The 27,735-nt window shown below is 36.0% G+C and overlaps 1 long non-coding RNA gene and 1 pseudogene across 1 annotated transcript in view; one reads left to right on the top strand and one right to left on the bottom strand.

Moving 5' to 3' along the window:
• LOC123611439 overlaps window positions 1-27,735 on the top strand; it is a 233,729-nt gene that overhangs the window by 64,494 nt on the left and 141,500 nt on the right. The gene's annotated exons all lie outside the window — the stretch shown is intronic.
• LOC123576342 lies at window positions 22,305-22,425 on the bottom strand (annotated as a pseudogene).

Below are 27,735 nucleotides of genomic sequence, written 5' to 3'. Positions count from 1 at the left end.
TTGTTCATGGCTTGAATCAATATCATAACTTTGTGAAATGCCACACTGGCTTCCAGGTACTGGGAATAAAAGCAAAGCCATACTGGGCCTGGATTTTCCTATCACAGGAATAAGTCAAACACTATAACACACTTCTGGGAGTATTGAAGTGATTAATATTACCACTACAGCCTTTGAAGACAGAGATTTTTTGAGTCCTATCACATTTCTGATCCTTATTCTGGCTAAAAAGACTGGTGGTACCTGAAGAAAGATGGTAGATGATTGAACTTGATAATGTTATGACTCCTGCTACTGCTATTCCTGGTGGGGGCGCCTAACTGTAGAAAATGAAAGTGTCTCTGGTACTTGGTGTGCATGAAATGGCGAGTATGTCTTACTCCTTTGCATATACAGAAAGTTAGAAAAACATCTTAAGGGGTCAGCACTACTAATATAATATTCTACCTCAAGGATAGAAAACATTCCAGCTAAATTCTTTGACCATCCCACTTTGCCACAGAACATCAATCTGATCCACTTTATTGGTGCCATCACAATAATATGATCTAAAGAACAGGAAGCAGTAAGAGAATGTGATACATTGGAAATAAATGAAAAGTAAATTCAGAACAAGATGGCAAAGACCGTATCATAGAATTTTCTGGGGTTCAGTGGGACTGAACACGCTGAATAATCTCTTCCTCTTCCTCATTGTACTTTGTGTCCTAAATGATTAACAGGGAGGCATTAATCCCTAGTGAGTACTTGGCAATATATACCATCTATAGGTGTCTTCCTCCAAATCCTTTACCAAGTGATCCAAAATTTAGTGGGGTCGGAAGTGTACAACCCAACTGGTCCAGACCACAGTTAAGTTCTGCCACTGATTCTTTTGATCTAATGAACCAATGCTACTAAAAGCATCTTGACGTCCTAGATAGATCATGTAGAAAACCCTGATAGAGCAGTCATAGCAAAGATCAGTAGGGTTTTTGAAGTAGGCCATATCTGCTTCAGTAAGTTATTTCTTCTTTGAGTAATATTGAAAGTCATGTGATAAATGGAATTCTGGTTGGACTGAGCTCTTGTTAGAACTTGAGAGATCAGCTGACCAACTGACCTGAGAAGTCCATCTTTTTTTTTTTTTAATGTTTATTTAATTTGAGAGCCTGGCATGGGGCTTGCTGTCATCAACTGTGAGATCATGACCTGAGCCAAAATCAAGAGTCGAATGCTTAATGGACTTGGGCCACCCAGGCACCCCCTGAACTGTCCATCTTGAAATAGGTCCTATGTGATCTGATCAGCCATGGAAAAGAGGCCTTGCCTGGACAGTTCTGGAAAGTCTAGATAATTCCTTTAGGGAAATGCTTACACTCCCAGCGTATCTTTTCCTGCCATGACACTGCCTTTCCTCAATCAATACCAAAGATTAGGGTCCTCATGTGGAGTCTCCCTTCAATTTGGAAATAAGGAAACTGGAGAGAAGTAGATTATAGCTAGCTCTGACAAAGTGTGGTCACCTGCTGAAAGTGACAGTTTTGCCATCACAGCCCCATTCAGAGTGGAGCCCTGAAGGAGAGTAGAGAATGGGGCCCCTCCCAGTTAGTAGCAGAACTTGAAGCAATACATTTCACTGTTATGGTTGAAATGATTAACCCTGAATCTCAGGCCTAGAATAAGTGTAGGAAATCCCTCTTGAGTATATTCTAGTTCTACCTTGTCAAGAAGTAAAAATTGTGGCATCCCTAGCCCACTAGAAGCTCTGGACCCTCAGGAACAATAACAACTTGAATCACCCTAATAGGTCAAAATCTCTAAAAAGTAGATATTGAAACAAGAGAATATGAAATAGCTAGTGGGGGAATGAAGCCAAGAATACCAGCTCTGACTTTTTGGCAATTTTCTTCTTTTTTTTAAAATTTTACTTATTTTGAGAGAGAGAAAGTGGGCATGTGCACGCGAGCAACAGGGTGGGGGCAGAGAGAGAGAGGGAGAGAAAGGATACCAAGGGGACTCTGCACCTGACAGTGCAGAGCCTGACACAGGGCTCGATCCCACGAACTGTGAGATCATGACCTGAGCTGAGATCAAGAGTCAGACACTTAACTGACTGAGCCACCACACTGGCAATTTTCAAAAATTGGGAATCTAGTCTATTCCTTGCTTGCTGAACATATGATATTTAAAATTCTCTATTATTTTTTATTTTTTCCTCTCTTATACATATGATGTGTTGAATGGCAGATATACACATGACTTTCCTATACAGGTTGTACAATCTCATGAGAGAATGTGATAAAACTAGAGGAAAATAGACTACCCAGCCTCTCTGCATAATATCATTACTGGTGATAGCACTGATACCAGTTAATATCACAGATACCAGTGATAGCATTTTTTCATGTAGGAGCTAGACATGACTTTGGAGCTAGATATGACTTTGGATTATCTCCCATTAAGAGGAAAAAAACACCTATTTGAGGTCTTACATGGGAGAGAATCATGTTCAGAGAGCCATTTTTTAAAATCATATGTTTCAAAGGAAAAGATGTTGTTGGAGAAAAGGATCTAGGGAGTTACTGCTATCTAGGATATTCTATCTTTCATGAATACCTTTCTTTCCCCACCTCTTAAAAATAAATTGCATCCCTCAGACTACTAAGATGAATTACATACCATGATAGAATATTTTTCTTGAAATTTTAGCGTTGATCAGTCACATATTTGGGTGGGTGAAAGACATTAAATTTTGAGTAATGTAATGGTAACAAACAAGGTAGAAATTGATGAGATAAGAGAAGAGATCTGTATCCTCATTTTACTTTTGCTTTGATTTTGTGAGCTACTCCAGTGTCCTTCCAGTATTTCTCCTCTGCCTTTCCTTACTCTCCTCTCCTTCAGTCTTCTTTTTTCTAAGTTTCTCAGAGTTATTTTCTGTTTCTTGCAACCAAAGTACCTTAACTAATACAGAAATGGAATTACAAGCAATAAATACTTAGATAAATGCAGACATTTGGAATTGGTTAGTGGCTGAAACAAAAAACATGGAGATATGCACAAAGAAATGAAAGTAGCAGTCAGTGGGAAGGAATCTTAAAAAAACTACAAGTAGTGGCTGGCTGGGACCTGGGGATCTTGAAGAAGAAGTTGGGAGTACAGGTGACTTTTGCCATAGACCCATTCAGAGGATGAAGAATGGTAGGCCCACCCAGTAGATTGGCAACATCTGACAAGCCTAGGGATGGAATTGGAGAAGGAAAAGCTCAGGCCATATGTGCTTCAATATACAGGATGAAACTCATGATCGTTCTCTAAGTATGTAGAACAGTTGCTTATTGCTTGTGGTTATATAGCTGAGCACCCTGAAAACTAATTCCAAAGATGTATTTTCTGTATTTCTGAATTACAGTATTAGTGAAATTCGCAAACGTTCCAGGTCATTTATGTGAAAGCAAGGACATTGACTAAGAGGGATGGACTCATCAGTATAAAGTAGTAGTAAGACATTGGCATCCAAATCCCTGGTTCAAAATCCTATCTCCGTCTACCTCAAATAACTGTGAGATCCTGAATAAGTTCCTTAAGTTATCTCTCTTACTTCTCTAGAGGAATACTAACAACACTATTACTAAAATTATTTAGGGGCGCCTGGGTGGCTCAGTCGGTTAAGCGTCCGACTTCAGCTCAGGTCATGATCTCACAGTTCGTGAGTTCAAGCCCTACATAGGGCTCTGTGCTGACAGCTCAGAGCCTGGAGCCTGCTTCGGATTCTGTGTCTCCCTCTCTCTGACCCTTTCCTGCTCATGCTTTGTCTCTCTCTGTCTCCAAAATAAATAAAACATTAAAAAAAAATTTAAAAATAAAATTATTTAATACATAGATGTATTTTGAAGATTGAATTAGCTAACCCACATAAAACACTTAACATAATGCCTGGTACATAGTATTCAATATATTTTAGCTTTTAATTCAAGCGATATCTTTAATAATTTTCAAACAGGTGATAGAAAATTTATAATTAAACATTATAGATTTATCAGACACTTACCCTGATAGAAACTCTTCATGTTTCAAGAAATTTAAAGTGTGTTTCTTGCACTCAGGGAGTTTCCAATTATTCTGGGAAAGCTGAAATAAAATGTGAAAATTTAAATGACAGTGTAGAAGATAATGGAAGAAATAGAAGATCAATGTAGTGAGACAAAGATTTAACAAGATTAGTGCCAGATGAATGTTCTTTGTTAGGAAAAAAAGTGTTATACTTTTCTTAAATATTTTTTAAAAATCTATTTGGACTCTCTTTGGTTTACCGTATTTAAATAGTTTAATTCATTTCCACATGCGTCTTGTTTTTATGTTCTTATAGCAAGGATTAGTCAAACCTAAATAGTTGTTGCAGAACTTCACACTTTGAGTTTTGACATTTATTTTCAATTTCCTAAGCCAACGACTGAGTCTTTAAAATCTCTAAGACAATACAGTAATCCAAGTGGAAAATGCTTTGAAAGCTCTTTGTAGTTGGCAATAAGGCTTTATTAATGACAACTGTTCTCACATGATGGATGTACTTGCCATAATACCTATGGGCTTATACTGCTACTATTAGTATTTCCTTAAGCAATTCCCCAAGTGACCATGTATAATTTAATACACCTAGCTTCTCCAAACTTGCTGTCTTGTGGATTTTTCAGTAGTGTATCTTAATGAGAAAAGTGTCCTTAAGTCAAACGTAAATTACTTTTTTGAAAATAATTTAACTACAGATAGAGCATACTTTTAAAAAATATAATCTAGCAATGCATTTGTTTAAAAAATTATTAATTGGATCATGTTTCCCATTGATTTACATTATTACATTAGAGATGTGTTCTTATGGGAAGAAATCTGACCTAAGGTAAGTAAATATCACAACTCAGAAATGTAGAGTATTTTGGGACATATATTCAGAGAGAAAACATTTTGCTAAAGTGATACATAAAACTTATTTGTTACATGTTCTACACCACTATACTCTAATCACATAGCTCCTGTCAGAAGCAATTGAATAAGACCCCCAATGCTATAAATCCTGTATTCATAAAGTATTTCTCTCATCGTCTTTCTCACAAACAATGTAGCTGATCTGTAGTCCCTCTCCTTGCTCTACAGATGATCACATGATCGTCTGGTAGAAAATGGTGCTCAAAATAATTTCTACTTCTCTCTTCTAAATTATTTTATTACTTGTTTATCAATATTTTCATGTATTGAAGATCACATGTTTTGCCTAATTTTTCCACTGATATCTACCCTCCAACCATATCTTAGTTTTCTATTTGTTCCTTCAACTTAGTTTGTATCATAGGAGATGAGTCTCTCCTTCAATGATGATTAGAAAGAGGGAGTTTGTTATTTGTCCTGAAGATTTCAAAACCAAAGAAAACTTTGGTCTGGTTCTAAAATGGTAAAAGTGACAAGGAAGTATTGAATGGACATCTTTCTGTTTTATTTTATTGGTTTACCTCATGATTCTAATTCAATACCCAAAGTTAGATTCTCTTAGTACTACAGTTATATGAGAGAGATGGCTGAAATGTACACTTAGTTCTTATGTTTCCTTAAAACCCACCCACAAAGCATTTCTCCTTTTGACTCTGTCTTCTCCACCTGTCCCCATAACTTGAGTTCAAGTGGGCTTTTATCTCCCTGAACTATATATCCCAACAATCTAATATGACTGCACATAACACCAATCATTTCATAACACTGGTGATACTCAAGCAAGTAATCTTCCCACCCCACTGACCTTCCCAACTACTGACAAACATTCTTGAGCACAACTCAATCACCTTCCTGCAAAAACATTAATATCCCTTCATTGCTTATGGGGTAAAATTCAAATTTTTAAGCCTACAACATAAGGCATACCATAATCTGGTCCTACTTCTCAATCATGCCCCATTTCTTCCTGACATGCCAATCAAATCGGAACACTTACTCTTTCATATCACAGCATCCTAGCATTCCTACCTTTGTTCCTTCGCTTGTGTCAAGCCTGGCCATGCTGCCTGCATTGCTGGGCACTGATGGTCTCCAGTCCCTCAAATAGAAGCTTTTTCTTCCTTCTCTGAATAGCATAATATTTTATTTTTAATGCTATGTGCACTATTTATCTGTCTTATATTATCTGATGCTTAGAATTTTCACTAGTGAAATGAAGAGATTGAATTTAGATAATCTCTAAGGCTCCTAAAGTTTCAAAATTCTACTCCGGGTGCTCAAAATGTCCTGACAACATGAAATATTCCTATTAATGAAAATATTACACCAAAAGTTCTGTTTGAAAGATATTTGCTTATTCTAGGTTTTTTTGCTATTGCTTTAATACTTGAAAAGGTCACTAGATATGGATGTCCTTAGTCTTCTAAGACATCATGATTTCTCATTTCTCCACGACCTAGGACAGCGCCCTGGTCTTACTAAACACAATAGGCAAGGAGTAAAAGTTTAATAACTCTTTTTTAGAGAATGTGAGTTCTCAGGGTACCTGGTGTCTCAGTCGGTTAAACATCCGGCTCTTGGTTTTAGCTCAAGTCATAATCTCACGGTTAGTGGGTTCAAGCCCATCAGTGCAGAGCCTGCTTAGAATTCTCTCCCTCTCTCTTCCTCAATCTCTGCCCCTCACCCACTTTCTCTCTCTTTCAAAATAAATAAATAAACTATTAAAAATATGAGTTCTTATCCAGAGAATGTTTTGTCCTTAAATCAATATGTTTTCGAATGTTTATTTATTTTTGAGAGAGAGAGAGAGAGAGCAGGGGAGGGGCAGAGAGAGAGAGAGAGAGAGAGAGAGAGAGAGAGACAGAGGATCCCATGCAGGCTCTGTGCTGACAGCACAGAATCGTAATATCATGACCCGAGCCAAAGTTGGACCCTTAACCAACTGAGCCACTCAGGCACCCCAAATCAATAATCTATTTAGGTCATAAGAGTAAATATTTAGTAAGTTACAAAATATTTAGGAGGCACAAGTGGAAAATGTTGCACCTGAAAATGGTTCACACATTTTTGGGAAGCTGGTTTACATTAGGTTTGATATAAAGGCTTGAGACTATCCCAGAAGAGGTCATTCAGAACTCAGAAGCTTTTTTTGATGTGCTTTTTGTGTGTGTGCGTGTGTGTGTGAGAGAGGGGGAGATTGGTAGATGGGCAGAGAGAGGGAGAGAGAGAGAGAATCCCAGGCAGGCTCCTCACTTATAAGCTTTCAAGCACAGTTGTTTTGAACTGAGGATTCTCCTTATAAATAACTTCTCAACTACAGGCCCAAAGCTCAGGGAAAGAAGCTGTTTATCATCAATTTTATGAAGAGTTTTAATTTTAATAAAACTAATTTTTTGAAGATTTTTTTTAATACTTTGACATTACTTGCTGGATTTCAGAAGAAAGATCTGAATCATTAGAACAGGCTCCATGGGCAAGAAAGATGAACAGAAAACAAGATAATGTCTCCAAATGAATTTTTGTCATATTTGCAGCTATTCCGTATACAGATCAATCTGTGCCTACATTCATTCATTCACTCAAAAAACAAGTATCATTCAATACATACTGTGTGCCAACCACTATTTGGTATAAGGTGTCACAACAGCAAACAAGTGGGCAAACTCTCTGCCTCATGGAGCTTACATTCTAGAAGGAGACAGATACAATTAGTAAGTAAACTATATTCTACGTCAGAAAGTGACATGTACTATATGAAAGGGAAAGAGGGAGATCTGTGTAATAATGAGGGCGTAATTTTAAATAAGATAACCAGGGAAGTCCTCACTGTGCTGTGACTGGAGCAAAGCAGCCTCACCTATGACATTTTCTGGGCATCGTTGAAAATGACAGGGTACTCTAGAAAGGGACAGCCAATGTCAGGTGGGTGTTTACCCTGGGCTTGTTGAACTCTCTGCTCTGTGGGGGGTGTAGCTCCTCATGAAAGGGAGCAGCACTGGCATCTCTAGAAGAACAGGGGTAGGGCAGAGGAGTCCACTTTCCATGTTTAGGAGTAGTCCTGGGGCACAGTCTTGAGGAACGTGACGGGGAGAGACAGAGATGTATCTGGGGAAAAAACATCCCAGGTGGAGGGAACTACAAAGAGTTCTGAGACAAACTTGAAGAACTAAGGCAGAGTAAGTTGGGGGTGGGGGTGGGGGAGACGAGGTCAGAGTGAGCAGCAGGATTCTGCAAGGGCATTACAAGGACAAGCTTTTAATCTGAGTGAAATGTAGCAGAGGAGTTGTTGTTAGAGGACTTTGAACAGAAGATTTTTATGATCAGTTTGATGTTTTAAAAGAATCATGGCGAATAGCAGAAGGTACAAAAGAAGAGCTAGCAGACATCCTTAAATAAATATCTTAATTTACTTGGATTCTCATTCAAGGTATCACCTCTGGATACCAACTGTTATTTGTGCAAAAAGGTCTGTGAGCTAGGAAGAGGGGCCAAGTAGATGTGTAGTTTTGGAAAAGCTTCTTGACCCTGATCTCACTGTGCGTTTTTGTCCTTATGTATAAAATCAACCTGCTAGACTAAATGGCCAAATCTTATAACTTTGTGGAAAAGTTATTGGAAATGTACCCTAAGAATCTTCTTGAATTATTGTGATTTTTCAAATCATCTTCAACATTTTCCATTTAATTTTAGGTTTTCAGCAACTCTGATAATCATTCATTTCATTCTGGCAAAAGTTGAGCAGTTCATTCTAACATTAATGAAATTATTGCACTACTTAAAATAGAGCGTATTCTGGCTGTCTATTGTAGATGGAGATATTTCTCTCTCTCTCTCTCTCCTTTTTGTTTGCTTTCTCTGTGCACAATAAATAAAGTTCATTATTAAACTCATAACATAAGCAGTTATTGGGAGAAAACTGTGCATGATTCACTAAAAATAAGAATGGTATACACATATATCACTTTTCTATTAAAAATAGATTAATTGGAGATATCTGAATGCTTATAATTTCAGTATTCCTGAGATATTCTTATGTTTATAAGCATCTTGCCGCAGAATATGTGGATTTGTGATCAGAGAGCAACTCATAAAAGAAAATCTACACAGACTTGAGCATTTGATCAATCCTACAAATTATTCTTGCAAACACAAAAGTAACTTTTTTGACTAGAGTAAATTGAAAAAAAGATTAATGCAGTGGTTTATTTAGCACAGTTATAATAAGTAATGTCATTGGCACAATCAGAAATGCAATCCAGATGTTGGGAGCATTTTCTCCATCTTGGAATAAACTTTGGGGGAGCGTATCTTTCATTTTCTCATCTGAGTGCCCACTCCACGCCCTCAGTAGCTCTGTTTGGCCACCACTTTTAAGCACATAACTGTTCAGTAACTCACACATGAATAGCAACTTCAGAAGAGAGCCCTATTCATTGAACAAGTTGGTGAATAAAATTTGGAGAAAATTAAGGCTCTCAAGTACTGATCAACATTTCCCTTGGCATCCTATTAGTCTCATGCTGTAACTGCTTGACAATAAGACTACGCAATTATCTTACAATTACAGCTTCAAGATTTTAACCTGAATGGGTTTGTTGGGTCCCACTTCCATTATTTTTGCCATATGTCATACTAATGAATGTTTTGTTGTAGTCTTTCTTAGCCAAGTCTTTCTCATGAGACTGTGAAGTCAAAACAGTAATATCTAATCTACTGTATAATGAGAAAGATATACTAATCAGTTGATAGTTTCTTTTCTTGCTTTCTTTTTTTCTTTTTCATGATTGACTGGCTATTAGACCTTTCTTGTTGAAGTTAATTAGGCTGGATGTTTAAAATGAAATAAAAGGAAAGGGAAAGGAAATCTAAAAAGGAGGAGGAGAAAGTGAATGGAGAAAGAAAGAGAGAGAAATAGGGGAGGCAAAATACCATATGAGAAAACATAACTATGGTTAAAAAGAACCTCTCAGGATATGCTTCCCATTTCATTCGTCAAGCTAATCGGGGTATTAAAATCTTTATATTTTGCCAAAGGAAATGTCTTTACACTCACTTCTAGAAAAAAATGCAAATTGGAAAATCATTTCATATTTTCAGTCATTTGTCTCAAGCCATTTCAGTCATTTTGTGTCAAACCATTTTCTCCACTAGCATTCCAAATTTCTGAATTACAGTTTACATTTCAGACTATAAAATGGGCTTATGTATTAGAGTTTCTTAGTTTTGTATCTACCAGTGTAATTTCATCATGAAAATCCTATCTGTGTATGTATCTCCATACCCTATACTTCATTCATTCATTCATTCACCTACAGGTGAATTCGCCTATAGGCATTAACTTACCAGAAATGTTGCATGTTTTATACTGTATTCATATATAGGTTTGGTTTGATTTAACATAAAATCCTAGAAGTTTTATTTCTGGCTAGGTATTTTCAACATTGAGGAGCATTTTTTCAGATGGGAGAGAATTAATCACAATAAATGATAAATGACAGAATAGATAATAATAACCATTTTGTTTGTTTTTAGACAGAAATAGAATTAGTAAAAAATAATTCATTAGCCTACAAAGATGCCTCTTTGATTAGTCTGAATTCCTCAAACCAACAAAATCACATGTTTAAGACTTGAAATGTTGCAGAGACATTTCCTACCACATATCAAAACATACTGTAGCATGAAAAATTTTAAACAGATCAGTGGAAGCAGAACCCAGTACATATAAAAACTTTACAGCAATAAAGAAAGTATCACGATTTAATGAAAGAAAGTTTGACACTTCTAAATGTTCTTTGGGAAAACAGGCCACATGTTAAAAATACAGAAGTCAGCTTAGATTCTCATCTTTGACTCCACCTAAAAAAGTCCAATTGGAGAATGAGTTTGAGGGAGGAGAATAAAAAAAATAAAATCAACAAATAACACAAAGGCTTATAGAAAAACTAGATGATATTAATGTCAGGATGGAAAACAGTGCTCTTAAAACAGGGAAAAATAAGAAAGGAAAAGATAGACTATATAAAATTAAAATAGCATGCAAACTAAAAGGCACAATGACAAATACATTCACAATATACATGATAGAATGTTGAATAACCTTATTTTATAACAAGATCTTGTAAATGTGTGAGAAGTATATATATGCATCCCAGTAAAGGAAAGGGGGGGGCGGTTAAAGAGAAACATGATACTAATAAACAAATGTAAAATTCAATAGTAACTAAATTCATATGTGTATTTAATTTCATTGTTCAGAGATAGTTGGGATTATGGTAGAGCTGTCAAAAGTGTGCCCCTATAGCTTTTCTGGTGAATAGTCTGATGTTACGTGCCAGGAAAATGAAGGATAATTGTATTTTTGATCTTAAAATTTCACTACTACTGTTATTAATGTATCTTAAGAAAATCTTTAGAGATTCTTAAAAAGATTTACTTTCAAGGATGATCAAAACAGCTTTCCTTTAACAATATGAAGGTAAAAATAATCCGTCTTTCTAAATATATGGCTATAATAAAATAATGAACATCACTACAATGGAAATACTGCTATAAATACCATAGTTTCTGTAAATATTCCATGACATGGATAACAGTTAATCGGTATAATTTGAGGGGAAAAACAAATCCACTCATATATAGTATTTTTTTTTTAGTTCTTCATAAATAAGTAGGTAGAAAGAAAAATGGCTGGAATAAAATAAATAAAAATATTAACAGTCATCATTTCTTGACGATGGCATTCTCACTGCTTTGCATTTTTAAATTTAAATTTAAATTTAAATTTTTACTTTTACTTTTTAATTTATACTTTTCTAAACTTGTTTATAATTAATGTATATTACAGTTATAATTTTAAAAGATAAATATTTTAAATAAAAATGTGTTACCCTCCTCCTGTCTTTTTCTGCCTCCATATCCCAGAGGGACTGTGTAAAACCTACTAATACTGCATGGGCAGAAAGGAAATGAGTGCATTTGACCTTGAGAGAGCTTGCTTCTTTTCTCAGACCATGCTTTCTTCCTGCTTCCTCTTCCTTACTCACCTTTACAATCTGTGAACAAATCTGGCTCCTGAACAAGACCCAAGGCCCTTAAAGAGCATGAAACTCTGTTTCCACTCTTACCCAGCTGCCCCCATGTCACCCCGTAGCAACCTGCAGTCATTACATCAGTCAGAGAGGTCCTTTTAAAATTTAAATGAACTTAAACCCTCTGTTCAAAACCTTCTGACAGTGTCTTTTCACTTAGAGTAAAAGCTAAACTTCTTATAATAGCTACAACTCTACCATGGTCTGACACACCATTACTACTTCTCAACCTGTAATACTTTCCTTCTTGCTCTCCCTACTCCACCCTCCCTGATCTTGAAACTGTCTCAGCGTGCTCACACCACAGGACCTTATCACTGGCTGCTCCTTTTGCAAGGAGCACTTGCTGAAACCACCTCATTTAAAATTATAGTTTGCCCTGCCCCAGGATGTTGGCCCATAGTTTTCTTTTTTCTTTTCTTTTCTTTTCTTTTCTTTTCTTTTCTTTTCTTTTCTTTCCTTTCCTTTCCTTTTCTTTTCTTTCTTTTTTTCTTTTTTTTTTTTTTTTTTGTAGTGTCTTTTCTGGTTTTGGTATCAGAGTAATGATGACTTTGTAAAATGAGTTTGGAAGCAGTCCTTCCTCTTCAAATTTTTGGAATAATTTGAGAAGAATAGATATTAGTTCTTTAAATGTTTGGTAGAATTCACCTGTGTCATCATCTGGTCCTGGACTTTTGCTCATTGAGTGCTTTTTGATTACTGATTCAATTTCATTGCTACCAATCAGGCTATTCAAAATTTCGTTTTCTTCATTATTAAGTCTTGGAGGATTGTATGTTTCCAGGAATTTATCCATTTCTTGTAGATTGTCCAATTTGCTGGCATATAATTGTTTATAGTAGTCTCTTATGATCCTTTGTATATCCGTGGTATTCTTCGCAATATCTCCTCATTTACTTCTGATTTTGTTTATTTGGGCCTTCTCTTTTTTTTTTCTTGATGAGTCTGGCTAAAGGTTTATCAGTTTTGCTTATCTTTTCAAAGAACCAGCTCTTAGTTTCTAAGGCAAGTTACTATCTGCCACCATATGTATTTTTTACAATATCGTTGACTATATTCTCTATGCTGTACCTTGAGTCCTGTGTCTTTTTACTTTTATAACAGAAAGTTTGTACCTCTTAATTCTCATCACCTATTTCTCCCCCCCCCCCGCAGCCATCAGTTTGTTCTCTGTATTTATGAGTTTATTTCTGTTTTGTTTTGTTTGTTCTCTTGTTTTCCTTTTTAGATTCCATGTATAAGTGAAATCCTATGCTATTTGTCTCTGACTTATTTCACTTCTCATAATGCATGCAATGTCCATTCATGTTTCTGCAATGGCAAGATTTCATTCTTTTTATGGCTGAATAACATTCCATTGTGTGTGTGTGTGTGTGCGTGCGTGTGTGTGTGTGTGTGTGTGTGTACGTACATGTGTACCACATCTTCTTTATCCCTTCATCCACTGATGGACGCATGGGTTGCTTCCATATCTTGGCTAATTGAAAATAATGCTGCAGTGAACATAGGTGTGCATATGACTTTTCAGGTGCATGTTTTCATTTTCTTCAGGTAAATATCCAGAAGTAGTATTGCTGGATCATATGGTAGTTCTTTTTTTAACTTTTTGAGGAGTCTCCATGCTGTTATCTGTAGTGGCTGCACCAATTTATACTTCAGCTCAAACAAATTATAACCCTTCAGTTCTCCTAGTCCCTTTTATTTTCCTTTCTTTTTCTCACCAGCACTCGCCACCTGATAAACTTTAGACTTTACTTGTATGTTGTGCTTTTGTCTTCTGACTTTTCCCCCTGGAATGCGAGTTCAATGAGGCCTAGAATTTTTGTTTCTTCTTTTTATTATCTCCAGTGCCTAGATTAGTGCTTGGCTTATAGTAAGGGACCGATATAAATTGTTGACTAAATGAAAGTTTATAGTCCCAGCTCCTAGTGCAGTGTCTGGCACATAGACACAGTATGTACCGAATAAATGGTTTTAATCAAAAATTTAAAGCCACTTCATATAAGTGGTTTCCTTTTATCAATTTACAACTTGTTTCTACCTTCCTCTGTCCCAAAATCGTTACTAAAATGAGACTAGAGGGGAGAGAGCTAAATCTCTGCATTCAACTTGTGTTACTAAATCTTACTTACATATAATGTAATAAGTCCTGTTTATTTCCTTGGTTGTGATCTAAAATTTAGGATGAAAGAAATAAGCAATTTTTTAAACTATCTAAACTAAAAATCCTTCCCACCCCTACTTCTTTTTTGGTAGAACACTAGCAGAGGTCTCTCTTTTTCTTTTTTAAATTTTTTTCATGTTTATTTTTGACACAGAGAGAAACAGAGCATGAGTGGGGGAGGGGAAGAGAGAGAGACACACACACACACAGAATCTCAAGCAGGCCCCAGGCTCTGAGCTGTCAGCACAGAGCCCGACACGGGGCTCGAACCCACCAACCGTAAGATCATGACCTGAACTGAAGTCGGACGCTTCACCGACTGAGCCACCCAGGCACCCCTGGCACAGGTCTCTTACATCAACATGTATCCCTTTCAAATGTCTCTGTGTTTATTTTTCATTTATAAAATGAATATATATAATACCCATGTTTCCTTAATAATTTATTTCCAGGAAAGTTTCCCTCCACCACCTAAGATACTGTTATGTAATTAGAAAAGTTGGATGATAAAGGAAAGTACCAAAGTTAAGACTGATTATTTAATTAGGAATAGGTAGTCTCTATGCAGGAGGAAAAGACTAAGCTAGTTAAGGTTCTTAAATCTTTCTGCAAATCAGAGTAAATAACTCATACACCACCATAACCCATTTACTTACAATGCTAAGATTTGCTTTAGTTTCAACAAGCTAGTGAAACATAATAGGGACAGAATAAAGAAGTGCAACCAGGAATTGTCTAATGTGTTAGGGGCTTGAGCACTGTCATGGCCCCCATCCTAATGCTATAAAGGGCAATTAGTTGCATTTAGAGATGCTTGGGGCTCTGAATGCTGGTGAACTCTTCCTAACAGAGGAATACCACTGGCCATCAAATTTCAGGGTGCCTCCATAAGGTACTGCACATTGGCTGTTAGCAGAATGTTAAAGGGAAAGTGACTTTGAAAGGGGTCTGTCTTAACCACCTTCCAAATCTTAAACCTGGGTTCGCTCCTGTAAGTTGATTTAATCTCATCAACACTGTTTTCATTTTATTCCAAAGAAGTCTGAGCTTAATTTAAAGTTCAGAGAAGGGGAAAAGAGGTCCTCTTATACTCCATCTAGTAGAGATATATCCATCCCAAGCCCTACAGGCCAACTACTCAGGATAAGGGTTTTGTCTAATATACAGAAATTCTAATTCCCAAGGACTGGCAAAGGACAAGTACACCGATATGCCCTACTGTGACCTATTTACATCATAGATCTACTTTTTTTTAGTGACTCTCTAGAATGCAGCTTGAACATGAGTTAAGGAATTCTGGGAAGATATAATTATAAGGAGACTGACCTTATTCACCTGAGATGATTCTTCCAATACCTGTAGCTTATCCCAGTTCACAGAAAGACATAGTCTAGTTTCAAAGTAACTACAACCCGAGTTTTAGCCTGGTTAAAGTTCACTGAAAAAAATATGTTGCCTGGCCATGCAACTGATTATATTCCAAAAATAATCTGTACACTGAATTATGCTTTCACTGTCAAATAATAGATAAAACCAACAGACCGTTTATCTTATGCTTTGGTATAGCTGTGTAACTAATTTAAAGTTGCATGATACTTGCATAAAAACAGTGGACAATTCCAGAAAAAAAAAAAGCCCATATGAATAAGATATTTAAAATAGACTCACGGGGGATCTTCTAAGATTAGCTTGATAGAATTTGTTTACATCAGTAACTTTCTACATACTTATTGCCTGCCCTCAGGAATACCATATTGGCTTGGTATTTAAATCTAAAAGTAGAATCATCAAAACTAATAGTAATTTTTTTTCCTTCCTTAACTAAAATGTTTTCAAACTACCTACATCTGTGTATTTGCCACAGGCAAATGATGTGACCTATGAATCACTGGACTGTAAAAAAAAAAAAAAAAAAAAAAAAAAAAGCCATGATCCCCAAGACAACAGAAAGCTAAACATCTGGAGAAAACCTAGTACCCAAAGATGGATTGTACAATGTGGTGACAGGTGGTGCTAAGAACTATTAAGCTGATTTTAATAAAAAAGGCAAATATCTCCAATTCCATTTCTTCCAATAAATTCCTTTAAGCAGGTGCAAGAGAAAAGCAGAATTAGTTTCCTTTATGTTAAGTATGAAAGAGCTTCCTCTTTTTTCTTTTTAGAATCTTTGAGATGACATTACTCTCATTAAAATATCACTGTATACTATGTTTTTATTTTTGTCATTCAAGAGAAATGTAAATAATACCTTATCAAAGTAGCTAAATATCTGAAACAACTGTCTATGTGCTGACAGATTAAATGGATGAAAATAAACCAGTCTAAAAATGTAAGAGTTTTCTTTCCTTTAATAGGGGTTAAAATTTTGTTTTAAACTAAATCCAAATAGTGAAGATATCTTTGGAAAATAGCCTTTAAAAATCCAAGGAAAATCCTGGTTCTCGCAGTAAGTATCCATTTTATTTCAGGCTTCAGTTTCTCAAGCCTTACTTTTCTCAGCTCCAAAACAAAAATAAGAGACAATTTGGTCTCTCCAAATTAAAAAAAAAAAAAAAAAAAAAAAAAAGGATGGCATAATTCTAAAACTTGAGGTAATTTTCTTAAAAAATGTAAATGCTCATCTTCCTCATCCTTGGATCCAAGATAGACAAGTAATACAAGATTAAGACAGGAAGTGAACATTTGAATCCAGCTGGATTGACAAGTCAATAAATGGAGGTCAAGTATTAATTACCTATAAACAATGAGAACTCTGAGGTTAATAGACTCTGAAGTATTGTCTGGGTACTTAAATGCTGCAACTACTTATATTCTTTATAATTTTAGTGCTAATAAGCTAATTTTTTGTATATTTATATTTGTTTATAATATGCATATATAACTTTTATAAAACAATATAAGATGACTATAATTGAACATATTATTACTTTCAATAAATATAAATAGTCTTAACGCCCTATTAAGTGAGAAACATTTTTCAGATCGGCTAACAAGCAAACTCCAGCTCTGTGATGTGTATAAGAAACACAGCTAATGTTTTTCATTAAATTTTTAATCCGTGCTGTGCCAAGCGTTGACTCTATGGGCAGCACCAAAGAAGTCTGCTATCCCTCATCTGTTTTCCAGCTTTCCACGCTGATATGGAAACCTTTGGTGACTCATGAAGTCTGAATTTTCATTTAAACAAAAATATTCATATTTTGATATTTTTTCTGAGATTTGTGTCTCAAGTACTTCTGTGAGAATTGAAGCCAAAAGACACATCATATAAAACAATTTAATTTCATTTGCGAAACAAACGTATCTCAAATTATTTTTAAAATGATTGTGTGTTTTCCTTTTTTCAGATGTGGATTTAGCCAAATAGTCTAACTTATACATGACATAGTTTTAGATGTGATTTGGCTTGCATTCATTCCATTTGTGTAATGTTATAAAATTATGTAAAATTATCAATGTGGAGTTTTATTTTTTTCTTACCTCTGTGTGTGGTTCCTAATAAGTGTTACAATTTGGGCATCAGAAACACTGCTTGCCACGTTGCTGAATTTTCCACATACTTATTTCTGAAAGAGTACATACCTGCTTCACCGCAGTTTCTATCAATACATTTCCTCGCAAAACCAAAAAAAGAATTTTACACATATATTAGTAAATGTAAAATTTGGAAACATTGTAGCTCTCTGGCTCTAAGATATTTTAAGGAAACAAGTTCACAGTAATTTGAGGGTAGTTCAGCTGCGTGTGTTTTCAAATCTCCACATAATTCTCTCAAAAGCAAACCATAATGATTCTGATCGTTGTTCCATTCTTCTTATATAGCCTCTCACCTCTCAGCCTGAGAATCTCACAGTGAGAATGAGAAAGTTGCTATTCAATGAAGATGATTAGAGAAGCCCTGTGAATTCCTTAAGAGTGAATAAGACAGCAAGCATTTGGTGGTGCTTAAAAGGACACTGCTGAGATGCAACACAAGATTGGGGCACTGAAAATATTTTCAGATGCAGCCCCTTTCCTTTAGAATTAGTGTTTCCTTGTCATCCCAGAGCAGTTGTTATATTCTGTACTAACACAACAAAATATTGTAATATCACGTCAGTTTTTATAACCACAAAAAAACGATGGACATTTTTGCTATCTGACAATACCATGCCAAATCAACTAGTCTATTCAGGTGAAGAAAAAACCACAAGACATTTGACACTGTAGCCTATCTACTTAACTATATTTTCTCCAGCTCTCACGTGCTGTATCTTTTTCTTTTCCTCTTCCTCTCTTACTGTCCTCTTTTTCCATCACTCCTGAACCAAACAGGGAGAAAGTATGGTCTCTACCTTCCAGGAGTGTAGAATCTAGCAGAGAAAACATATAATTAAGTGAAATAAACTGCAGTGAGTATTATTATAAAGTAAAGATCAAATAGAAATAAAATCTCATGCGAGCCCAGAAGGGAAGTCACCAGCAACCTAGACCAGAAGGGAAAGTTGGAGACAGGTGAACAGGGAGAAGATTCTAGGTGAAGGCCTGGAGGCAAAGGGGAGTGTAGGCATTCTAGGAACTGAAAGAAATTATGTGTGACTTCATTAAGGTGGAAATGAAGCTCTGCTACCTGTGTACCCAAATTCTCTCTGTCTTCTATTTGGATGTTCACCAACACTGTATTTCCCAGTATTTTATCCTTGTATTTATGTGTGGTCATGTGACTCTTTCCCACTAATAGCATGTAAGCACAAATAATGAGTATCACTTTTGAGCCAAGGCCCACCCCTCTTTCCCTTTGTCAGCTAAATATAAAATATTTTAAGTCCTGGGAGGAGGCAGAGCCACAAGATGGGAAGAACCTAGGTTCCTGGGTACTCTTAGGAGAATAGTCTGCCAACAAGAATCCTTCAGCGGACTATTAGCTAAACAAGAAATACACATCCATTGTGTTGAACCATTACACAATTGACCTACCTCAACTAACATAGGGGCTGGACAGCAGGGGGCCATGCAGGCCCTGGTTAAAGAGTTTCATCTTTATCTTAAGGAATAATGGGGAACCACCAAAGGGCTTTAAACTGGGAACTGTCAAATTCACAAAACCAGTCATCTTCAATTAGCTCTACCTATAATGAAGGAGTAGTCATTGTTTCTAGTAAGTTAGGCAATTTCTCTCAGGTTCCTGCTCCTCTCCCATAGTGAATAACATGAAGCATGATTTACTCAAACAGTTTTAGTAAACCCCTCTCTTAATACAGAAAATAATAATAAATGTCTGGAATTTAAAAGGACAGAACAGTTTATTTCCCCCAAATCCCTATTGTATAGAAAAGGAAGGACCATAAAGGTGAGGTACTTACCCAAGGTCACCTGGGGATGTTAAGAGCAGAGTGGGAGGTCAAGGACTAAGCCAAGTTCTCTTGCTGTCACCCAAGTCTCTTTCTGCTATGCCTGGCTGTTTTAATTCCTTGGGCCCCAGTGCTTGCAACAGATTCAGTTACTCTGGGGAAATGAATTAAGGGGATTAACCACTGAAAAATTATTACTCTGGCAATAGCATTTTGACTTTAAAGTTGGGGTCATTTGCATGTAATTTTTAGAAATACAATAAATGCTTTCTTTTTGCCTTTAATTGATATCTTATTGAACTAAAAGTAATGAAATCTTTTAACACCTTACATCTCCTTACAAGAAACATCTCTAGATACAGTACAATTTCTATCTTTGTTTTATAATTTTTATGTCTTCATAATCTGCAACTCCCTCTGTATTCTTTCCTGAACTCATTCTCTGTCCTTGAAGGTAATTGCCACAGTGTCTAATCCGCTAGTAGACTATCTGATGAAGTTGAATTGACTGAGACTGGCATTTTGCTTATGCTGTCAAACATTAAGAGATAAAGAGCCCTGTGTTGAGGATGTTGCTTTTTTAATTTCCCCAGGCTAACTAAAAGCCCATGGCTTCTAGTGATGAAAGATGATAGAAATATATCCATCAGCAAATATGAGTCTAAGAGAGTTGCATGTATAAAAATGAAGGAACATTAGAGCAACTGGCAGACCAGGAAATGAGAAACTATAATAAAGTACATAATGGCACGTATCAAGAAGGTAGTGCCCAATATGGACATTGTTCTGTATTGATAGTAATTTGGTGTCAATAGAGATCTAAAGAATGGAAAATCATCTTAGTCCCTAATGGCAAATTGGAAATTAATGGAAGTAATATAAATTAAAACTAGTTAATAGTACACGTGCTTTTATATATCCTCTAATCTTACAAACACAAAAGCATAATTCATCAGTTATTATAAATAAATCTATCAGTCTATAACAAGACAAAACACCAGTGAGTTTGGATCTTCCATTAGTATACAGAAATCATTTCAAAATTTTTTTTCTTTTCTTTCTTTTTTTAACGTTTATTTATTTTTTTGAGACAGAGAGAGACAGAGCATGAACGGGGGAGGGTCAGAGAGAGGGAGACACAGAATCCAAAACAGGCTCCAGGCTCCGAGCTGTCAGCACAGAGCCTGACACGGGGCTCAAACCCACGGACTGCGAGATCATGACCTGAGCCAAAGTCGGCTGCTTAACCGACTGAGCCACCCAGGCGCCCCCAGAAATCATTTCAAAATAAGCTTGAAGTACCAAGCAAATCTACTGTTTCAACATTGTATGGCTTATAATGATAGGTCCAAGACTAGGTTATACCCATCTATTCTTAGGAAATGCTTTTACAAATGAATGCTCGTATTATATGGGGGATGATAAATGAATATTGATATGTGCTATGCTAAATCTGAGAGAATAGCAAATTGACTAGGGGAAGAGGGTGTGGGAAGTGAGGGAAGAGAGCAATCGTTCAGAGTAAGTCTAACTTTGGGCAAGAAATTTGTTTGTGCATCATTTCCTTTATCTGTAAACTGGACATGATCATAACTGTTATACAAGTTTTAACTGAGAACGATAAATTTTGCACATATACACACACTAAACAAATAATGTATGGCTTTGTATCTGGCATATAACATGCATCTAAAACATGATAGTTTTATTGCCATCACCATCATTACTGATATTACTGTTATTATATTATTGCTATCGTTAAGTTGGTCAGAGTTTCCAGTGAGTATATCAATGTATTGTTTCTTTTAGAATGAATCAAGTGGGGAGTGATGTTATGATTATTTAAGTAAATGGCCACTACTTCAAGAGAAAGGGATTTTTCTAATTACATCATATATATGTGTATATATATATATATATATAATATACATATTATATATAATATATATACACACATTTACATTATATATTGTAATATATATAATCATTACTATTAAGCACAAGATTTTCATTCTTCTACTAGGATTAAAATACATGACATTATGCTACAAAGTGTGGTTACCAATTACTTGCTTATTTCATAAGAGAAAAGATAATTTGCCACAGCTGTTATCTGAAATTTCAGCACCTTTTGTTCAAGCCGTATGAATGTGCTCTTCATGTAACAACAATGAATAAAAGGTAGTTAACTGAAAAAATAAAAAAAGAAATACTTCAAGCGTATTATTTCATGGTGGCCCTGGAGAGCATTGGACAGAAAGTTCAGGATAATCTATAAAAAGCAGGGTGGAGGGAAGGAGGTGGTGAAAGGGGCCAAGGGGCTATGGGGCCATGTGAATCCATGTGGAAAAATGATCAGTGCTGGAGAAGGTTAAATTCTCAGTCCCTGAAGTCTTGCTGTTGTGGCTACAGCCCAAGAAAGTTAATGAAAGAAAGGAGCACTGACAACTCCTGCTGCTTCGACAGGAGCTTACCACCTCATTACTGGCCAGATTCTTACAACCAAAAGAAAAGAATACTCCTGCCAAGGAAAAGAGTAAGAGCTAGAGCGAGAGAGTCATCCAAGCAAGGCATCGCTGATATTGGGCGAAGATCAAAGTGATATCAAACAAAAGGAACTGGACAAGAAATAGCTGAGCCAAGAGCTACGACCACAGACTAGACAACTATCCAAACCCCAGGCAGGAGAGACGGAAAGGACAAGTTAAATCCCTTAGTCCTCCCCGCCGAATGGGAAAAAGTAAATGAAGTGACACCATCTGCTCACTTTCCCAGAAGAGAAAGTTTCAACTCCTCATGGTTAGTAATGCAAACGTTTTCAAAAGCATTACTCTAATTACAAATGATTAGAAATGATTCCTAGAAGTAAGGACTTAACTCGCGGTGTGCCTGACTAATGAACGTTTTCTGCACATCCCACTGCACTTTGAGCTGACTTTGAAAGCACCGGCTAGAGACAGTTTCTGAGGTTTTAAAATGATACTCTTAAAGATAATAGGATGCTTCCCTGTTTTTCTAAATTTCTCTAAAGCATACAAATGCACGGTGTTTTTTTTTTTTTTCCAAAACACAATAGGAAATCACAGAGTTCTTCCAGAACTAGCAAATGGAGCTCTTGTTATTTCAGTTGTTGGTGTGTTTATGTGAGTTTGTGTTTGTGTGCATGCCAAAGTGGGGTGGGAGGAGGGAAGTACATATCAACTAAAATGAAATATTTAAACTTAGATTTATAATAATACTATTAATGGAGGTGTATTCCTTGTGATAGATTTAAATTCCAGGATTATCTCTTTAAATTATTACTAGACTCCATTAAAAGTTGATCATAGCAAGGGGTGATGGTGATTTGGAGCAACTGGAACTCTCACACTTCGCCGGTGGGTATAAATTTGGAAAGCTGTTTGGTAGTGTAATCACACCTCAGAGATACTGTAGGTTCAGTACCAGACTACTACAAAAAAGTGAATATGACAATAAAGCAAGGCAAATTAATTTTTTGGTTTCCAAGTGCATATAAAAGTTACATTACACTATACCATAACCTATTAAATATGCAATAGCATTATGTCAAAAAATGTGCATACCTTAATTAAAAATACTTTACTGATAAAAAATGCTAACCATCATCTGAGCTTTCAGTAAGCTGTAATCTTTTGGCTGGTGGAGGGTCTTGTCTTGATGTTGATGGCAGCTGACTAGTAAAGGTGCTGGTTGATAAAGATTGGGGTGGCTGTGGCTGTTGTCTTAAAATAAGACAATAATGAATTTTGCCCAACCATTGACTCTTCCATGAACAATTTCCCTGTAGCATGTGACTACATTTGACAGCATTTTACCAATAGTAGAATTTCTTTCAGTATTGGAATCAATCCTCTCAAACTCTGCTACTGCATTATCAACTATGTTTGTGTTATATTCTAAATCTTTTGTATTCATTTCAGCAATCTTAACAGCATCTTCACCGGGTAGATTCCATTTCAAGAAGCCACTCTCTTTGTTCATCCATTAAAGGAACTCCTCATCTGTTAAAGTTTGATCATGAGATTACAGCCATTCAGTCACAGTTTTAAGCCCTACTTCTATTGTAGTTCTCTTGTTCTTTCTCCTACATCCGCAGTTACTTCCTCCATTAAAATCTTGAACCCCTCAAAGTCATCCATCAGCGTTGGAACCAGTTTCTTTGAAACTCCTATTCATGCTGATATGTTGACCTCTTCCCATGAATTAAAAATGGTGAATCTTTTCCAGAAAGTTCTCGATTTACTCTGCCAGACCCCTCAGAGGAATCACTATCCATGGCAGCTATAGCCTTAGAAAATTTATTTTTAAATACTAAAACTTGAAAGTAGAAATTATTCCATGATCCGTGGTCTGTGGAATGGATGTTGTGTTAGCAGGGATGGAAACAATATTCATCACATTGTATATCTCCATCAGAGCTCTTGGTGACCAGGTGCATTGTCAATGAGCAGTAATATTTTGAAAGAAATATATTTTTTTCCTGAGCAATAGATCTCTCACCATGTAGACCATGCTATAAACAAATGTGCTGTCATCCAGGCTTTGTTGTTCCATTTATAGAGAACAGGCAGAGTAGATTTGACTTAATTCTTAAAGACCCTAAGATTTTTGGAATGGTAAATGAACATTGGCTTCAACTTAAAGTCACCAGCTGCATTAGCCCCTAATAAGAAAGTCAACCTGTCATTTGAAATTTTGATGCCAGCCACTGACTTCTCCTCTCTAGTTTTATAAGTCCTGGATGACATCTTCTTCCGATGGAAGGCTGTTTCATTTACACTGAAAATCTATTGTTTAGTGTAGTCACCTTGGCAGATGTTCAAACACCAACAATTCCTGAACATCTAGATTATGAACATTGCAGATTATCCATGTTTTCTTTTGCATCACCCACCTAGAAGAGGACTCACATTTAAAATTTTTTTTTTCAACGTTTATTTATTTTTGGGACAGAGAGAGACAGAGCATGAACAGGGGAGGGGCAGAGAGAGAGGGAGACACAGAATCGGAAACAGGCTTCAGGCTGAGCCATCAGCCCAGAGCCTGACGCGGGGCTCGAACTCACGGACCGCGAGATCGTGACCTGGCTGAAGTTGGACGCTTAACCGACTGCGCCACCCAGGCGCCCCGAGGACTCACATTTTAAAAATCAAACTCTTAATCTTTTCTTTTATAAGTTACCTGGTACCATCTGCTCTCCTATCTATAAATTCAATGAAAGCAAAGATTTGTATGTTTTCTCAGTATTATTTTTTTCAGGTCTAGGTAGTACCGAAATCATAGCAGAAGGTCAACTGATATTTGTTGTATGAAAAAAACAGATAGATAGATAGATAGATAGATAAAAAGGGCAGGCAAAAGAGCCAGTGGATAAGAGAAACTTCAAAAAATACATAATCTGTTAAGTAAATTGTGAAATGCAATACAGTCAAGGACAGAAAAGGGGGCCTTTGGGGGTTGTAGAAGCTCTTGTTTATTCATCTCAAGCCACAAATCAAATTCAATAAGGAAAATTTAAGATGTACGTATAGCAGTGGCTATTTTAGGGTGGTAGAGTTAAAAGTAATGAATGTGTTTTTGTATTTTTAGCTAATTTTCAAATAACCTACAGTAAGGTTTATCATTTCATAATCAGAAAAATGTGAAAAAGTGGAAATCAAAACACTGATTTTAACAAATATTTAATTATTGTCTAGTATATGTGAGGCATTGCTCAGGTACCAACATGTAAATATATTAAGTAAACAAGACCCATATCATTCAGAAGGCAGACTTACGGAGAAGGCAGACATGAAAATGAGCTATTAGCATCAGCATGCGAGTGCTGTGGTGGGTGTATTTATCTAGCATTTGAGAGAAGCAATGAGCTATGCATATGTATCCCAGGTAGGAGGGGCCTGACAAGTTTCACAGAGTAGGTGACCTGTAGACTGTTTTTTTATTTCAGAGTCAGATTTAAAGGAATTATTAAATGGAATGGTAATGATGATTTCTAATACACTCCATTAATTTTTTAAGTAAAATTATAACAGCTTGAGAAAACAACCTGATGAAAGACCTAACCATTTACAATTTAAAGAAATAAGCACAATCATGAAGCAAGGGAGGGAATAGGTAATGGGAATTATTTGTAAATGGAGAAGAGAAGGGAATTTCCTTTTTTTTGTTCAGGAAACATCAACAACAAATGAAAATGAATGAGTTTTTATAAGTTAATAGCTGCAAAATTTCATTATTTTGGAAAATGATAAAAGGAATTTTTCCTTAGTGATCAATCCTATAATAGAATAATCTGATAATTCCATAAATTTAGCAGAATCATATGAAACCAAAAAGTAAGTGTTGCATTTGTTCATTAAAAAAAAAAAAGCAAAAAAGAAAGAGAAGCAGAGACCTGGAAAATGAAAGCCATTATGTTTCCCTTTACTTGCTCTGCTTTTATATATGCATATTTTTATTTTTTTTTTAATTTTTTTTTCAACGTTTATTTATTTTTGGGACAGAGAGAGACAGAGCATGAACGGGGGAGGGGCAGAGAGAGAGGGAGACACAGAATCGGAAACAGGCTCCAGGCTCCGAGCCATCAGCCCAGAGCCCGACGCGGGGCTCGAACTCACGGACCGCGAGATCGTGACCTGGCTGAAGTCGGACGCTTAACCGACTGCGCCACCCAGGCGCCCCATATATGCATATTTTTAAAATTCTCACAATAATAGATTAGTAAAGGCAAATATTTTTTCTTCCTCTCCCTGAAGGCTTGAGATCAGTGGGAGATTCACTCAATCACACACACACACACACACACACGCACACACACACACACACACACAAACTTTGTAAGAATAGAAAGCATCAGTATTTTGAAACCAAAACTACAGTCATATCAATGCTCACATGAAATGCAAACAATTTAAATAAATCCAGTCTGATGGAGGGACCTTTTTGAGCATTTAACTGTATCGAATTAGGTGACTTTTGATTTCAGACAGTGACCTTTGACCATTTTTAAGTGTTTAATATAAAAAAACTTTGGTTTTGAGGGTGATTTTTATTTTAAATCGTTTTCTGAGTTTTTCAGAAATTCAAAACAATGAAAACAAATGCAATAGAATGGTATCTCCATTGCTCAATTGATTAAAAAATAATGTTTAAAATTCATTACTAAAAAAGCCATGGCTATCCAATATAAAAGTGTCATCTAGTCATCTTGCCCAAAGAATCAACTGTTGAAATGTGTCAAGTCTTGCCTCTCAGAACATCTTGAAGGATAAAAGTTAATAAACCATAAATTGGAGCCTTGATCTTTACAAGGCAAAAACTTTGAAATTGAACTGTCTTCAGTGGTAATAAGTGTTCTGGAAGGCTTGCCTTCTCTAGGTTTATTTGGAAGGTATGGGACTTTATCTTACCATCTGGGCCATCAAGACATCTGCAGTAATAAAGAAAAACTCATAAAAGCCATTTTGCACAAAATAACTTGTATTCGGAGTGATATTCATCACAAAAAGCTTGCTGCAGAAACTAGTCCTTGTCCTCTAGGTAGCTCCTACGTGTAACTGTATATTCTTTACATTCAGTGTGCCCTCAGCTGGGGCTGGCAATCGTAACTGTCTAGGTATTAATGTGGTATAAGTGTGGATTTGGGACAGAATACATAGTCTAAAGATGCAGTATATTTTAACTAAAACTTGCAAACAGATATATTGTTTACCTTTCTTCCAGATAATACATATATGTATGTATATATATATATATATATATATATATATGTGTGTGTGTGTGTGTGTGTGTGTGTGTGTAGTTAGATATACTAGAGGAATTAAAAAAATTTTCACACTATCCCTGTGGACTGAATAATTCAGTCTATGGACTGAACAATTATATACTCATTTTATAGAACTTAAAATAGAAGAAAACAATGTAAATAAAATAATATAAAATACATAACATTCTCTATCCATCATGAGGGTAAAGACAATGTAATAGGGAGATTTGGGGCCATTCTTCCAAATTCAAGTATAAAATAATCTGGCCTATCAGATATATTACCAAAATGATTTTTATTGAAACCTTATGTGAGTTTCAGATGAATCATATTCCCCCACTCTCCTGCTGATAACAGATTTTCCAAGATGCACTTAATGATCTGAATCCCATTGAAGAA

Source organism: Leopardus geoffroyi, chromosome C2 (assembly GCF_018350155.1).
Source record: "Leopardus geoffroyi isolate Oge1 chromosome C2, O.geoffroyi_Oge1_pat1.0, whole genome shotgun sequence".
Classification (NCBI taxonomy): domain Eukaryota; kingdom Metazoa; phylum Chordata; class Mammalia; order Carnivora; family Felidae; genus Leopardus; species Leopardus geoffroyi.
The sequence above is the reverse complement of the archived record's forward strand: the minus strand, read 5'-3'. Positions and strand labels throughout refer to the sequence as shown.